This window comes from Hyperoodon ampullatus (assembly GCF_949752795.1).
Source record: "Hyperoodon ampullatus genome assembly, chromosome: 2".
NCBI classification, from domain to species: Eukaryota; Metazoa; Chordata; class Mammalia; order Artiodactyla; family Ziphiidae; genus Hyperoodon; species Hyperoodon ampullatus.
The window spans coordinates 68,105,292-68,120,473 of record NC_136915.1 but is presented as its reverse complement, the minus strand read 5'-3'; positions in this window follow the sequence as shown (position 1 = coordinate 68,120,473).

Sequence of the window (15,182 nt, the reverse complement as noted above, 5' to 3'; positions counted from 1 at the left end):
GAGAAACACACCAAGACACATATTAATCAAACTATCAAAAATTAAATACAAAGAAAAAATATTAAAAGCAGCAAGGGAAAACCCAGCAAATAACATACAAGGGAATCCCCATAAGGTTAACAGCTGATCTTTCAGCAGAAACTCTGCAAGCCAGAAGGGAGTGGCAAAACATATTTAAAGTGATGAAAGGGAAGAACCTACAACCAAGATTACTCTACCCAGCATGTATCTCATTCAGATATGATGGAGATATTAAAACCTTTACAGACAAGCAAAAGCTAAGAAAATTCAGCATCACCAAACCAGCTCTACAACAAATGCTAAGGGAACTTCTCTAGGCAGGAAACACAAGAGAAGGAAAAGACCTGCAATAACAAACCCAATGCAATTAAGAAAATGGTAATAGGAACATACATATCGATAATTACCTTAAGTGTAAATGGATTAAATGCTCCAACCAAAAGACACAGACTGGTTGAATGAATAGAAAAACAAGACCCATATATATGCTATCTACAGGAGACCCACTTCAGACCTAGGGAAGCGTACAGACTGAAAGTGAGGGGATGGAAAAAGATATTCCAAGCAAATGGAAATCAAAAGAAAGCTGGAGTACCACTTCTCATATCAGACAGCATAGACTTTAAAATAAACAGTATTACAAGAGACAAAGAAGGACACTATATAATGATCAAGGGATCAACTGAAGAAGAAGGTATAACAATTGTAGATATTTATGCACCCAACAGAGGAGCACCTCAATACATAAGGCAAATGCTAACAGCTATAAAAGAGGCAATTGACAGTAACACAGTAATAGTTGGGGACTTTAACACCCCACTTTCACCAATGGACAGATCATCCAAAATGAAAATAATAAAGGAAACAAAACTTGAAATGGCACATTAAACTAGATGGACTTAATTGATATTTTTAGGAATTCCATCCAAAACAACAGAATACACTTTCTTCTCAAGTGCTCATGGAACATTCTCCAGGATACATCATATCTTGGGTCACAAATCAAGCCTTGGTAAATTTAAGAAAATTGAAATCATATCAAGCATCTTTTCCAACCACAATGCTGTGAGACTATATATCAGTTACAGGAAGAAAACCATAAAAAATAAAAACACATGGAGGCTAAAAAATACACTACTAAATAACCAAGAGATCACTGAAGAAATCAAAGAGGAAATAAAAAAATACCTAGAAACAAATGACAATGAAAACACGATGACCCAAAACCTACGGTATGCAGCAAAAGCAGTTCTAAGAGGGAAGTTTATAGCAATACAATCCTACCTCAGGAAACAAGAAACAAATAAACAACTTAATGTTTCACATAAAGCAATTAGAGAAAGAAGAACAAAAAAATACAAAAGTTAGCAGAAGGAAAGAAATCATAAAGATCAGACTGGAAATAAATGAAAAAGAAATGAAGAAAACAATAGCAAAGATCAATACAACTAAAAGCTGGTTCTTTGAGAAGATAAACAAAATTGATAAACCATTAGCCAGACTCATAAGAAAAAAAGGGAGACGACTCAAATCAACAGAATTAGAAATGAAAAAGGAGAAGTAACAACTGACACTGCAGAAATACAAAGGATCATGAAAAATTACTACAAGCAACTATATGCCAATAAAATGGACAACCTGGAAGAAATGGACAAATTTTTAGAAAAGCACAACCTTCTGAGACTGAACCAGGGAAAACTACAAAATATAAACAGACCAATCACAAGCACTGAAATTGAGACTGTGATTAAAAATCTTCCATCAAACAAAAGCCCAGGACCAGATGGCTTCACAGGTGAATTCTATCAAACATTTAGAGAAGAGCTAACACTTATCCTTCTGAAACTCTTCCAAAATATAGCAGAGGGAGGAACACTCTCAAACTCATTCTATGAGGCCACCATCACCCTGATACAAAAACTGGACAAGAATGTCACACAAAAAGAAAACTAAGGCCAATATCACTGATGAACATAGATGCAAAAATCCTCAATAAAATACTAGCAAACAGAATTGAGCAGCACATTAAAAGGTTCATACACCATGATCAACTGGGATTTATCCCAGGAAGGCAAGGATTCTTCGATATATTCAAATCAATCAATGTGATACAACATATTTAATAAGTTGAAGGATAAAAAACATATGATCATCTTAATAGATGCCAAAAAACTTTTGACAAAATTCAACACTGATTTATGATAAAAACTCTCTAGAAAGTAGGCATAGAGGGTACTTACCTTCACATAATAATGGCCATATATGACAAACCCACAGCCAACATCCTTCTCAATGGTGAAAAACTGAAACCATTTTCTCTAATATAAGGAACAAGACAATGTTGCCCACTCTCTCCACCATTATTCAACCTAGTTTTGGAAGTTTTAGCCACAGCAATCAGAGAAGAAAAAGAAATAAAAGGAATCCAAATCGGAAAAGAAGAAGTAAAGCTGTCACTGTTTGCAGATGGCATGATACTATACATAGAGAATCCTAAAAATGCTACCAGAAAACTACTAGAGCTAATCAATGAATTTGGTAAAAGCATAATACAAAATTAATACACAGAAATCTCTTGTATTCCTATACACTAATGACGAAAAATCTGAAAGAGAAATTAAGGAAACACTCCCATTTACCATTGCAATGAAAAAAATAAAATACCTGGGAATAAACTTAACTAAGGAGACAAAAGACCTGTATGCAGAAAACCATATGACATTCATGAAAGAAATCAAAGATGATACAAACAGATGCAGAGATATACCATGTTCTTGGATTGGAAGAATCAACATGTGAAAATGACTGTACTACCCAAAGCAATCTACAGATTCAATGTGATCCCTATCAAACTACCAATGGCATTTTTCACAGAACTAGAACAAAAAATTTCACAATTTGTATGGAAACACAAAAGACCCCGAACAGTGAAACCAATCTTGAGAAAGAAAAACAGAGATGGAGGAATCAGGCTCCCAGGCTTCAGGCTATCCTACAAAGCTACAGTAATCAAGACAGTATGGTACTGGCACAAAAACAGAAATATAGATCAATGGAACAGGATAGAAAGCCCAGAGATAAACCCATGCACATATGGTCACTTTATCTTTGATAAAGGAGGCAAGAATGTACAACGGAGAAAAGACAGCCTCTTCAATAAGTAGTGCTGTGAAAATGGGACAGCTACATGTAAAAGAATGAAATTAGAACACTTCCTAACACCATACACAAAAATAAACTCAAAATGGATTAAAGACCTAAATGTAAGGCCAGACACTATAAAACTGTTAGAGGAAAACATAGGCAGAACACTCTGACATACATCACAGCAAGATCTTTTTTGACCCACCTCTTAGAGAAAGGAACATAAAAACAAAAATAAACAAATGGGACCTAATGAAACTTAAAAGCTTTTGCACAGCAAAGAAACCATAAACAAGACCAAAAGACGGCCCTCAGAATGGGAGAAAATATTTGCAAATGAAGCAACTGACAAAGGATTAATCTCTAAAATATACAAGCAGCCCATGCAGCTCAGTATCAAAAAAGAAAACAAACCCAATCCAAAATTGGGCAGAAGACCTAAATAGACATTTCTCCAAAGAAGATATACAGATTTCCAATAAACACATGAAAGCATGCTCAACATCACTAATCATTAGCGAAATGCAAATCAAAACTACAATGAGGTATCACCTCACACTGGTCAGAATGGCCATCATCAAAAAATCTACAAACAATAAATGCTGGAGAGGGTATGGAGAAAAGGGTACCCTCTTGCACTGTTGGTGGGAATGTAAATTGATACAACCACTATGGAGAACAATATGGAGGTTCCTTAAAAAACTAAAAATAGAACTACCATATGACCCAGCATTCCCACTACTGGGTATATCCCCTGAGAAAACCATAATTCAAAAAGTGTCATGTACCACAATGTTCATTGCAGCAGTATTTAGAGTAGCCAGGACATGGAATCAACCTAAGTGTCCATCGACAGATGAATGGATAAAGAAGATGTGGCACATATATGCAATGGAATCTTACTCAGCCACAGAGAGAAATGAAATTGAGTTATTTGTAGTGAGGTGGATGGATCTAGAGTCTGTCATACAGTGAAGTAACTCAGAAAGAGTAAAACAAATACCATATGCTAACACATATATATGGAATCTAAAAAAAAAAAAAAGGTTCTGAAGAACTTAGGGGCAGGAAAGGAATAAAGACGCAGACGTGGAGAATGGACTTGAGGACATGGGGAGCGGGAAGGGTAAGCTGAGACAGTGAGAGAGTGGCATTGACATATATACACTACCAAATATAAAATAGATAGCTAGTGGAAAGCAGTCGCATAGCACAGGGAGATCAACTTCGTGCTTTGTGACCGCCTAGAGGGGTGGGAAAGGTAGGGTGGGAGGGAGACGCAAGAGGGTGGGGATATGGGGATATACGTATACGTATAGCTGATTCACTTTGTTGTACAGCAGAAACTAACACAACTATGTAAAGCAATTATACTCCAATAAAGATGTTAAAATAAATAAATAAACATTAAAAAAAGAAGAAGAGTAGGGCTTCCCTGGTGGCGCAGTGGTTGAGAATCTGCCTGCCGATGCAGGGGACGCAGGTTTGTGCCCTGGTCTGGGAGGATCCCGCATGCTGCAGAGTGGCTGGGCCCATGAACCATGGCCGCTGAGCCTGTGTGTCCGGAGCCTGTGCTCCACAATGGGAGAGGCCACAACAGTGAGAGGCCCGTGTACCGCAAAAAAAAAAAAAAAAGAATAATAGAAAGAAACCCATAGAAAATTTCTGATATGCATTAAGTAATATAGAGCGAAGAAACAAGTAAAACATACAAATGTAAGCAGGTATGTATTTTTAGATTTTTAATATATTTAAACTGTATATATTATATATAAAATAAAAAATCTAATGTGTGGCATTGAAAATGGTTCAGTTGGAAATATACTGTATGTAGGAATTTTATCATTGAGAATCAGAATTCTAAGGTCTTTGATTATTCAGGCCAGGAGAGGAAATCTACAGATATTGATTTATCATAGAATTTTTAAAGTTGTTTTATATGTATATATATATATATATGTGATAAAATTTCAACAGTGACCATTAAGAGAAAGAATATATAACTTCCAAACTGATAGAAAAAGAAAAGTCAATTAATAACAATCACAGTCAGTTGAGACAAGAGGACAGTACAGGAACGAAAAACTGAGAAAAAGAAGAATGAATGGAAATTTCAAAGTAAGATTATTTTAACAAGTCTAAATATATTATTCATCCCCTCAAATTGGAAATGAACTCAAGTCTCTCATAAAAGACAGAGGTTGTCAGATTAGAGAAAGAAAAAGTTTTATTGTTTATGAGAAATGCCTAAAATGTAAAGACATGAAATACTGAAAATAACAGAATGAAAAAATATATTCCTAGGAAATAATAACCAAAAGAACACTGAGGTAGCTATTTTAATGGCAGAAAAATACAGACTTTAAGGAAAAAGCAATACTGTTTTGGGAATAAAATTGGTTAATACTAAATGATAAACATTAATTTTCCAGGAAGATTAAACAATCATAAAGTTGTATACACCTCAAAACAGCTAAAGCAAAATATTTGTAGACTTATAGGAGGAAATTCAATATTATATTGGAAGACTTTAAAATACTTCTCTATCATTGTTTGACTACACAGACTAAACAATCAACTATAGCTGTTTTTAAGAGAAATTATTTAAATAAAAAGACATAAGAAATTGAAATTAAAAGAATGTAAAAAGGGGCTTCCCTGGTGGCGCAGTGGTTGAGAATCTGCCTGCCGATGCAGGGGACATGGGTTCGTGCCCCGGTCTGGGAAGATCCCACATGCTGTGGAGCGGCTAGGCCCGTGAGCCATGGCCACTGAGCCTGCGCGTCCGGAGCCTGTGCTCCGCAACGGGAGAGGCCACAACAGTGAGAGGCCCGCCTACGGCAAAAAAAAAAAAAAAAAAAAAAAAAAAGAATGTAAAAAGAATAGAAAAGAATATAAACATACAAACATTAATAAAATAAAAGCAAATATAGCTATACTACTAACAGGCAAAATGGACTTTAAGGAGTGAAGTATTATTACTAAGAATAGCGAGGGATATTCTATAATGACAAAAGGATCACTTCAACAGGGAGATATAAGATCCTAAATACATATGTAGCTAATATGTACATTTTCAAAATATATAAGGCAAAAATTTACAGTCTAAAAGAAGAAGTAGACAAATTTGCAATGATAGTTACAGATTTCAATACATCCCTCTTAGTAACTGATAGAACAGCAGAGGAAAAGATAAGTATAAAAACGATTTAGACCACACTAGTAATGAACTTGACTTAATTGACTTAAAGAATACTGTACACAACCATAGCAGAATACACATTTTTTTGATCATGGAACTTTGATCAAAATAGACAATATTTTGGGCCATAAAACAATTCTCAATAAATTTCAAATAAGAATCGAAATCATGCAGTGTATGATCTTTGACCACAGTGGAACTGAATTAGAAAATAATAATTAGAACATTTCTAGAAAATTCCTAAGTATTTGGAAATTACACAACACATATATGAATGACTCATGAATTTAAAAAAAAATCACAATAGAACTTAGAAAATATTTTGAAGTGGATGATAATGAAAATTCAACATACTAAAACTTGTGAGATGCTCCTAAAGCAAATTTTAGAGAAATTTTTATAGCTCTAAATTTATATGTTAGGCAAAACAAGAAGAATGGTTGAAAAACAACAATCTAACCTACTTCAAGAAAATAGAACAAGCATAGCCAATTCAACTGAAGAAAGGAGAAGGAAGAAGATAATAAAGATAAAATATTCAAGGATATATTAAGCAAATGTACAATAAAGACAAAAAGCCCTGGCAAATTAGAATGAGAAAAAAGAGATATGCCAGATATCCTAAAGAAATTAAAAAGAGAATAATCATCTTATGAGAAACTTTATTCAATTTAGATAAAATGGACAAATATACTAAAAAACACAATTTACCAAAATTGACACAATAGGAAAGAGAAAAATCTGAATATCGTCCCACAGAAAATCACAGTTCCAAGTGGCTTCAATTATTCCAGACACTTATGGAAGAAATAATGCCAATATCACACAAACTTTTCTAGAAAATAGAAGAAGAACAAACACTTCTGAATTCATTAATGACACCAGTGTAACTTTTATAGCAAAACCTGACAAAGCTAATACAAGAAAAATTACAGGTCAAGCTATCTCATGAACACCGATGTAAAAATTCTCAACAAAATATTAGCACTCAAATACAATAAGGATATGACATCACAAAGTGTATTCCAGTAATTCAAGTTGGTTTGAACTTTTGAAAATCAATGTACTTTAGCACAATTACAGAATAAGGAAGAAAATCTATGTGATCATCTTAGTAAATGCAGAATAAACATTTATTTCAATCCAAGACACTAAAATAAAAAATCTTAGCAAATTAGGAATAGAAGGGAAACCCCGAGATCAGCTAGGTGCTTTGTGTCCACCTAGAAGGGTGGGATAGGGAGGGGGGAGGGAGATGCAAGAGGGAGGGGATATGAGGGTATATGTTTATGTATAGCTGATTCACTTTGTTATACAGCAGAAACTAACACACCATTGTAAAGCAATTATACTCCAATAAAAATGTTAAAAAAAAGGGAACCCCTTCCATCTGATAAAGAATATATATATCTACCAAAAGCCTATAGTGAGCATCATTATTTTTGGTTTATATTAAATAATATTAAACAATTTTCCCTGAAGTTGGGAAGAAAATTAAAATGACCACTCTTACTACTTCTAACCAACACTAGGCCAGAAGTCTTACTCAGTATAATAAGAAAATAAAAAATATAAGATGGAAAAGAAAGAAATAAAACTGTCAGTATTCACAGAATTATGATTGTACATGAAGAAAATCCAAAGAATCTACAAACAAACTTTCAAAATCACTGAGTTCATTTAGCTCTAATGCTGAATATAAGATCACCATACAAAAAGCAGTTGTATTCTATATAGTAATAACAAGTAAGTAGAAAAATTGGAAACAAAATCATTTGTAATAGCACCAAACAAACCCATCAAATATCTAGGAATAGATATAAGAAAAGATGTGGATGACCTCTATAGAGAAAACTTTGTGCTCAAGAACTGAAGACTTGATTTCATTAAAATGTCATTCCTCTCCAAACTGTCCATAGAATCAGTGCAATCTCAATAGAAATCCCAGCAGGTTTTATTAAATATGGAAAATGCTACTCTGATTCTAAAATTGTATGTGGAAATACAAAGTGCCAAGAATAGCTAAAGAATATTGAAGAAGATGAGTAAGCTAGATACCTTCCAATTCTAGATATCAAGACTTGTGAAGTTATAATAATTAAGATAACGTGACAATGGTGCAAGAATACAAAATGGTACAGCATTCAGAGTCAAGAAACAATCCAGCATATATATGATAACCTGATTTACCACCAAAGCACCGGTGAAGAAAGGGTGGTATTTACAATAAATGGTGCTGTGTCAATTGTATTTTCTTAAGGAGGAAAAAAAAAAAGAACCTTGAGCCCTACCTCATATTATATCCCCAAGTCAATTTGAGATGGATCATATATACAATATGGAAAGGAGAGAAAAAACAAAGCTAGAAGAAAACATAAGCAGTTACCTTCATGACCTTGGACACAAATGATACTATGTGAAATACTTATAAATTGAAATTAAAATTATTAAAATTAAAAGCGTTTAGTCATCAAAATATACAATTAAGACACGAAAAGGCAAGCCACACACTGCAATATATATAACAAAGGACTTGAATCTAGACTAAAGAATTCCCATAAACAAGAAAAAACCATGACAACCCAACTAAAAGAATGGACAAAAAGCATACAGCTTATGTTTTCTTCTAGGAATTTTATGGTTTCTGGTCTTACATTTAGGTCTTTAATGCATTTTGAGTTTATTTTTTTATATGTTGTGAGAAAATGTTCTAATTTCAATCTTTTACATGTAGCCATTCAGTTTTCCCAGCACCAATTATTGAAGAGACTGTCTTTTCCCCATTGTATATTCTTGCCTCCTTTGTCATAGATTAATTGACATATGTGTGTGAATTTATTTCTGGGCTCTCTGTTTTTCTTTGCCAGTATCATAATGTTGTGATTATTGTAACTTTGTAGCATAGTCTGAAGTCAGGGAGCATGGTAACTCCTGCTTTGTTCTTTTGTTCTCAAGATTGCTTTGGCTATTTGGGGTCTTTTGTGGTTCCAGACAAATTTTAGGATTATTTGTTCTAGTCATGTGAAAAATGTCATGAGTATTTTGATAGGGATTGCATTAAATCTGTAGATTGCTTTGGGTAATGACATTTTAACTATATTAATTCTTCCAGTCCATGAGCACAGGATAACTTTCCATTTATTTATATCATCTTAATTTCCTTCATCAATGTCTTAAAGTTTTCAGAGTATAGGTCTTTCACTTCCTCAGTTAAATTTATTCCTAGGTACTTTATTTTTTTTGCTAAGTTTGTAAAAGGTATTGTTTTCTTGATTTCTCTTTCTTATAGTGCACAGAAATGCAACAAATGTCTGCATATTAATCTTGTATCCTGCAACTTTACTGAACTCATTTATTAGTTCTAATAGTTTTTGGTGGAGTGTTTGGGTTTTCTATGTATAGTATCATGTCATCTGCAAATAGTGACAGTTTTACTTCTTCCTTTCCAATTTGGATGCAGTATGCTCTTTGACATAAGGCTTAGCAATATTTTTTTGGATCTGTCTCCTCAGGCAGGGGAAACAAAAGCAAAAATAAACAAATGGGACCTAATCAAACTTAAAAGCTTTTACACAGTGAAGGAAACTATTAACAAAATGTAAAAGCAACCTACTGAATGGGAGAAGATATTTGCAAATGATATGTCTGATAAGGGGTCAATATTCAAAATGTATAAAGAATTTATACAACCCAATATCAAAAAACCAAGCATCCTAATTAAAAAATGGGCAGAGGACCTAAATAGGCATTTTTCCAAAGAAGACATACAGATGGCCAACAAGCACATGAAAGATCCTCAACATCACTAATCATCAGGGAAATGCAAATCAAAACCACAACCAGACATGATCTCACACCTATGAGAATGATTATCATCAAAAAGACAAGAAATAATTGTTGGTGACGACATGGAGAAAAGAGAAAGTGTTGGTGGGAATGCAAATTGGTACAGCCACTATGCAAAACAATATAGAGTTTCCTCAAAAAATTAAAAATAGAACTACTGGGCTTCCCTGGTGGCGCAGTGGTTGAGAGTCCGCCTGCCGATGCAGGGGACACGGGTTCGTGCCCCGGTCTGGGAAGATCCCACATGCTGCGGAGCGGCTAGGCCCGTGAGCCATGGCTGCTGGGCCTGCGCGTCCAGAGCCTGTGCTCCGCAACGGGAGAGGCCACAGCAGTGAGAAGCCCACGTAATGCAAAAAAAAAAAAAAAAAAAAAAAAAAAAAAAAAAAATAGAACTACTATATGACCCAGCAATTCTACTTCGGGGTATATATCTGAAGAAAATTAAAGCACTAATTTGAAAGGATATATACACCCCAATGTTCTTAGTAGCATTATTTATAATAACCACAATATGGAAGCAACCTAATTATCCATCAACAGATGAATGGATAAAGAAGATGTGGTATATATATATATACAATGGAATATTACTCAGCCATAAAAAAAGAATGAAATTCTACCATTTGCAGCAGTATGGATGGACCTAGAGGGTATTATTCTTAGTGAAATAAGTCAGATGGAGAAAGACAAATACTGTATGTTTCCACTTATATGTGGAATCTAAAAAATAAAACAAATGAACTAATACAACAAAAGAGAAACAGATTTACAGATACAGAGAAAAAACTAGTAGTTACAAGTGGGACAGTAGTGGGGGAGGGGTAAAATAGGTGAAGGTGATTAAGAGGTACAAACTACTAGGTATAAAATGAACAAGTTACAAGGGTGTATTGTATGGCACAGGGAATATAGCTAATATTTTATAATTACTTTATATGGAGTGCAATTTGTAAAAATACTGAATCAATATGTTGTACACCTGAAACTAATATAATATTGTAAGTCAATCATACTTCAGTGTAATAAATAAATAAATAAAAATTTAAAAAATTAAAAGAATGGGCAAAAGCTTTGAACAGGCATGTCACAAAAAGGATATGCAAATGGCCAATAAGCATAAAAAAAGGTGCTCAAAATCATTATTCATCAAGGATATATGCACAGGAAACAATATTCAACATCTTATAATAACCTATAATGGAAAAGAATCTGAAAAAGAACATATATATAGACACACACACACACACACACATATATAAGTGAATCACTTTGCTGTAAACCAGGAACTAACACAATATTGTAAATCAACTATACATCAATAAAAAATTAAATATATATATATATATATATCCAGTTATATATATATCCAGTTAACAATCACACTTGACTTTTTGCCTAGACTGTCAGTTTCACTCTTCCTGTTATATCCAATAATAAATTTATTAAAATTTAAACAACAAAAGGAAATATGAATCTAAACCCATAATGATTTACCACTATCTAGCCAGAAAAAGGGTTACATTCCTAAGGACTGACAATACCTTGCGCTGGTAAGTATGTGAAGAAACTGGAGCTCTCAGTTACTGCTGGTGGGAGTGGAAACTGGTGCAACTATCTTGGAAATCTAAGTATCTACTAAGGCCAAGCACAGGTGAATCCTGTGACTGAGAAATCCATTCTTTGCCGTGTACCTCGTAGAAATGAGCACCATGTCCGTCAAAATACATATACAAGAATTTTCAAAATAGCTAAATTTGTAGTAGCCCCAAACTGGAAACAACCCCAAAGACCACCAACATTAGAATTTGTAATTCTAGTGCAAAGTGATACTATGCAGCAATGAAAACAAAACTACTGCCTATATGCATCAATGGGGATGAATCTTACAAACATAATTTTCACTGAAAGAATCCAGACACACAAGAAGTACATTATATACCATGTAACTCTATTTACCTAAAACTTTAAAACACCCAAAATAAATCTACATTGATGGAAGTCAGAAAGGGGTTATCCTTGACCGGGAGATTAACTGGAAAAGAGCATGAGTGAGCCTTCTGGGGTGCTGGAAATGTGCTAACCTGTGATCTGGGTAGTGGTTAGATGGGTGTACAGATATATAACATTTCATCAGTCTGTATACATAAAATCTGTGTACTGTATTGAATAAAAATGCCCCAGTAAAAAGTAGTGACTTAAAAAAAAGAATAAGCAAACATCCCTCAGGAAGAAGAATAAAGTGAAGGGGAACTTGCCCTACAAGATATCAAGACTTATTATAAATCTATAGTAATTAAGACTGTGTGGTATTAGTACAGGGGTAGACTGGTTAGAATGGAACAGAAAACAGAATAGAAATAAATCCCCACATATATGGAAATTTGACTGTAGATCACTAGAGAAGAATGAATTTTTCAGCAAATAGTGCTGGGATGGTTAGTATTTATATAAAACAAAAAGTATTTTTTCTATAAAAAATAAATCCCTGACTGCCACATGAAAGACAAAAGCTTTGAAATTTTTAAGAATAAGATATAGGACGATACTTATTGACCAGGAACAGTGGAAGATTTTTTAAGTAAAGTACAAGATGTTCTAATGACATAAGAAAAGATAGAAAACATGACTACATTGAAATTAAAAACTTCTGTCATTGAAAGACACCATAGAGAAAATGAAAAGACAAGGCAGAAATTGGAAGAAGATATTTGCAACACATATAATCAACAAAAATACAGTATATGGAATATATTAAGAATGTTTTAAAAGAAAAAAGGAAGGGAACCCAGCAGAAAAGGGTGTGAAGATGAATAGCCATTTCATAGAGAGGTAATATTAATGGAGAAGAAAAATGCTAAACCTTATAAGGAATCAAGAAAATACAAGAGGACAATGAGATATAATTTACATGTACCAAATGGGCAAATATTTACAGTCTGAAAATACCAAGTCAAGTGTTAGCAAGGATGTGGACAACCACTGTTAGGAATATAAAGTGTCGAAGCACTTTGGAAAACAATCTGGAAATATCATGCACATGTGAACAACTATAGCCCAGGAATGTTATTCCTATATATATACTCTGTATAAAAATTCTTGCACGCATGTACTAAAAGAACTTTCCAGAATGTTCATAAAAGCATTAGCAACAAACTGAAAACCCAAAAGTCTACTTAAAGAATGGATAGAAATAAATTATGGTATATTTACACAATGGCATTATACAGTCTTGAGAATAAACTAGAGTTACACACAAAGAAAATGGATGACTCTTGGGGAAAAAAGTTCAGAAGACTATACACAATGTTGTAGCAGTTTTATAATGTTTATTAATATTTAAAACAAAACCCATTTTATTTGTTGATATATCCGTATGTAATAAAACTATTTATAAAGCAAGAGAATGGGAAATCAAAAATCCAAGATGACAGAAGGAACACTCAGGTAGCATCAGGGGTCCTGGTAATATTCTCCTTATGTTTGCTTCATAATTTATGGATTTGCCACTTATTATTTGGTATTTCTCAAATATCACATATATTATGAATATGATGTAATAGAACCTGATAAATAATTCTGATAGAAATTGCTACCTATACGGTTAAGTTTCTTCCAGGAAGTACATGATGACTGAAGGCAGAGACTCCAGAGGGTCTGTCTACCCTGTGGTGTCTAACCTGACTTTCCCACTTACTAGCTGCATGACCTAGTAAGTTACTGAAAGTTGGGAAAGTTACTGAAGTTCCCTGTGTCTCAGTTTTCACATCTGTAAAAGGGGAACAATGAAAGAACCTATTTGCTCATTGGGGTCATGGTGAGGATGAAATGCATTTATAAATGTAAAGAACTTAGAAGAGTGCTTGGTCCATGGCAAGCCGTGTCTGCTCTCATCTTCATCACTCTGGGGGCTGGGTATGCAACCTGTCCTAGTCTCAGCTTATTTATTTTCACAGTGGGATCATAGGATTATTGTGGAATACATGTTGTGTTAGTTTCTCCTGTACAACGAAGTGAATCAGCTATATATATACATATATCCCCTACCTCTGGGACCTCCTCCCACCCCCTGCCCCGTCCCACCCATCTAGGTCACCACAGAGCACTGAGCTGAGCTCCCTGCGCTATACAACAGGTTCCCACCAGCTATCTGTTTTACACATGGTAGTGCACATATGTCAGTCCCAATCTCCCAGTTCATCCCACCCACACCCCCGTGTCCACATGTCCATCCCCTGCATCTGTGTCTCTATTCCTGCCCTGCAAATAAAACAACTATACGCCAATAAAAAAATAAACAAATGTAAAGAAAATGACATTGTGCAAAGCACTCATTAGTCAGTAGATAAAATATAATTGTAAACATTTTGACTCAGTGTCATGGATTTCCTATATTTGTTTTTCTTTCTTTATTTTTTTACTATTTTAGCTATTAAAAAATTCTTTTTAATTTTTATTGGAGTATTGTTGATTTAAAATGTTGCGTTAGTTTCTGCTATACAGCAAAGTGAATCTGTTATACATATTCATATACCCACGCTTCTTTAGATTCTTTTCCCATATAGGTCATTACAGAAAATTAAGAAGAGTTGCCTGTGCTATACAGTAGGTCCTTTTTAGTTTTCTATTTTATATACAGTAGTGTGTGTATGTCAATTCCAGTCTCCTAACTTATCCCTCCCCTATATTTGGTTTTGAAATTAAAGACTAGTCATGTAGTAAAGATCTAAAGATGCTAATCCTTAAGATGATTTATGTAGTGAGCAATGACATTCTTTTATGTGTAGTTAGACATGGTATATATCGATACTAGCTTTTTACTAACATTCCTGTTGGGATTCAGTTTGAAATCCTGGCATAATGTCTTTCTTAATATTTCATTAAATTACATTTTGTGATTATAATAGCTCTGAAAATGTGGGGAAATCTATAATCCTATCCACTCAGAAATAAGCACTCTTCTCAGTTTCAT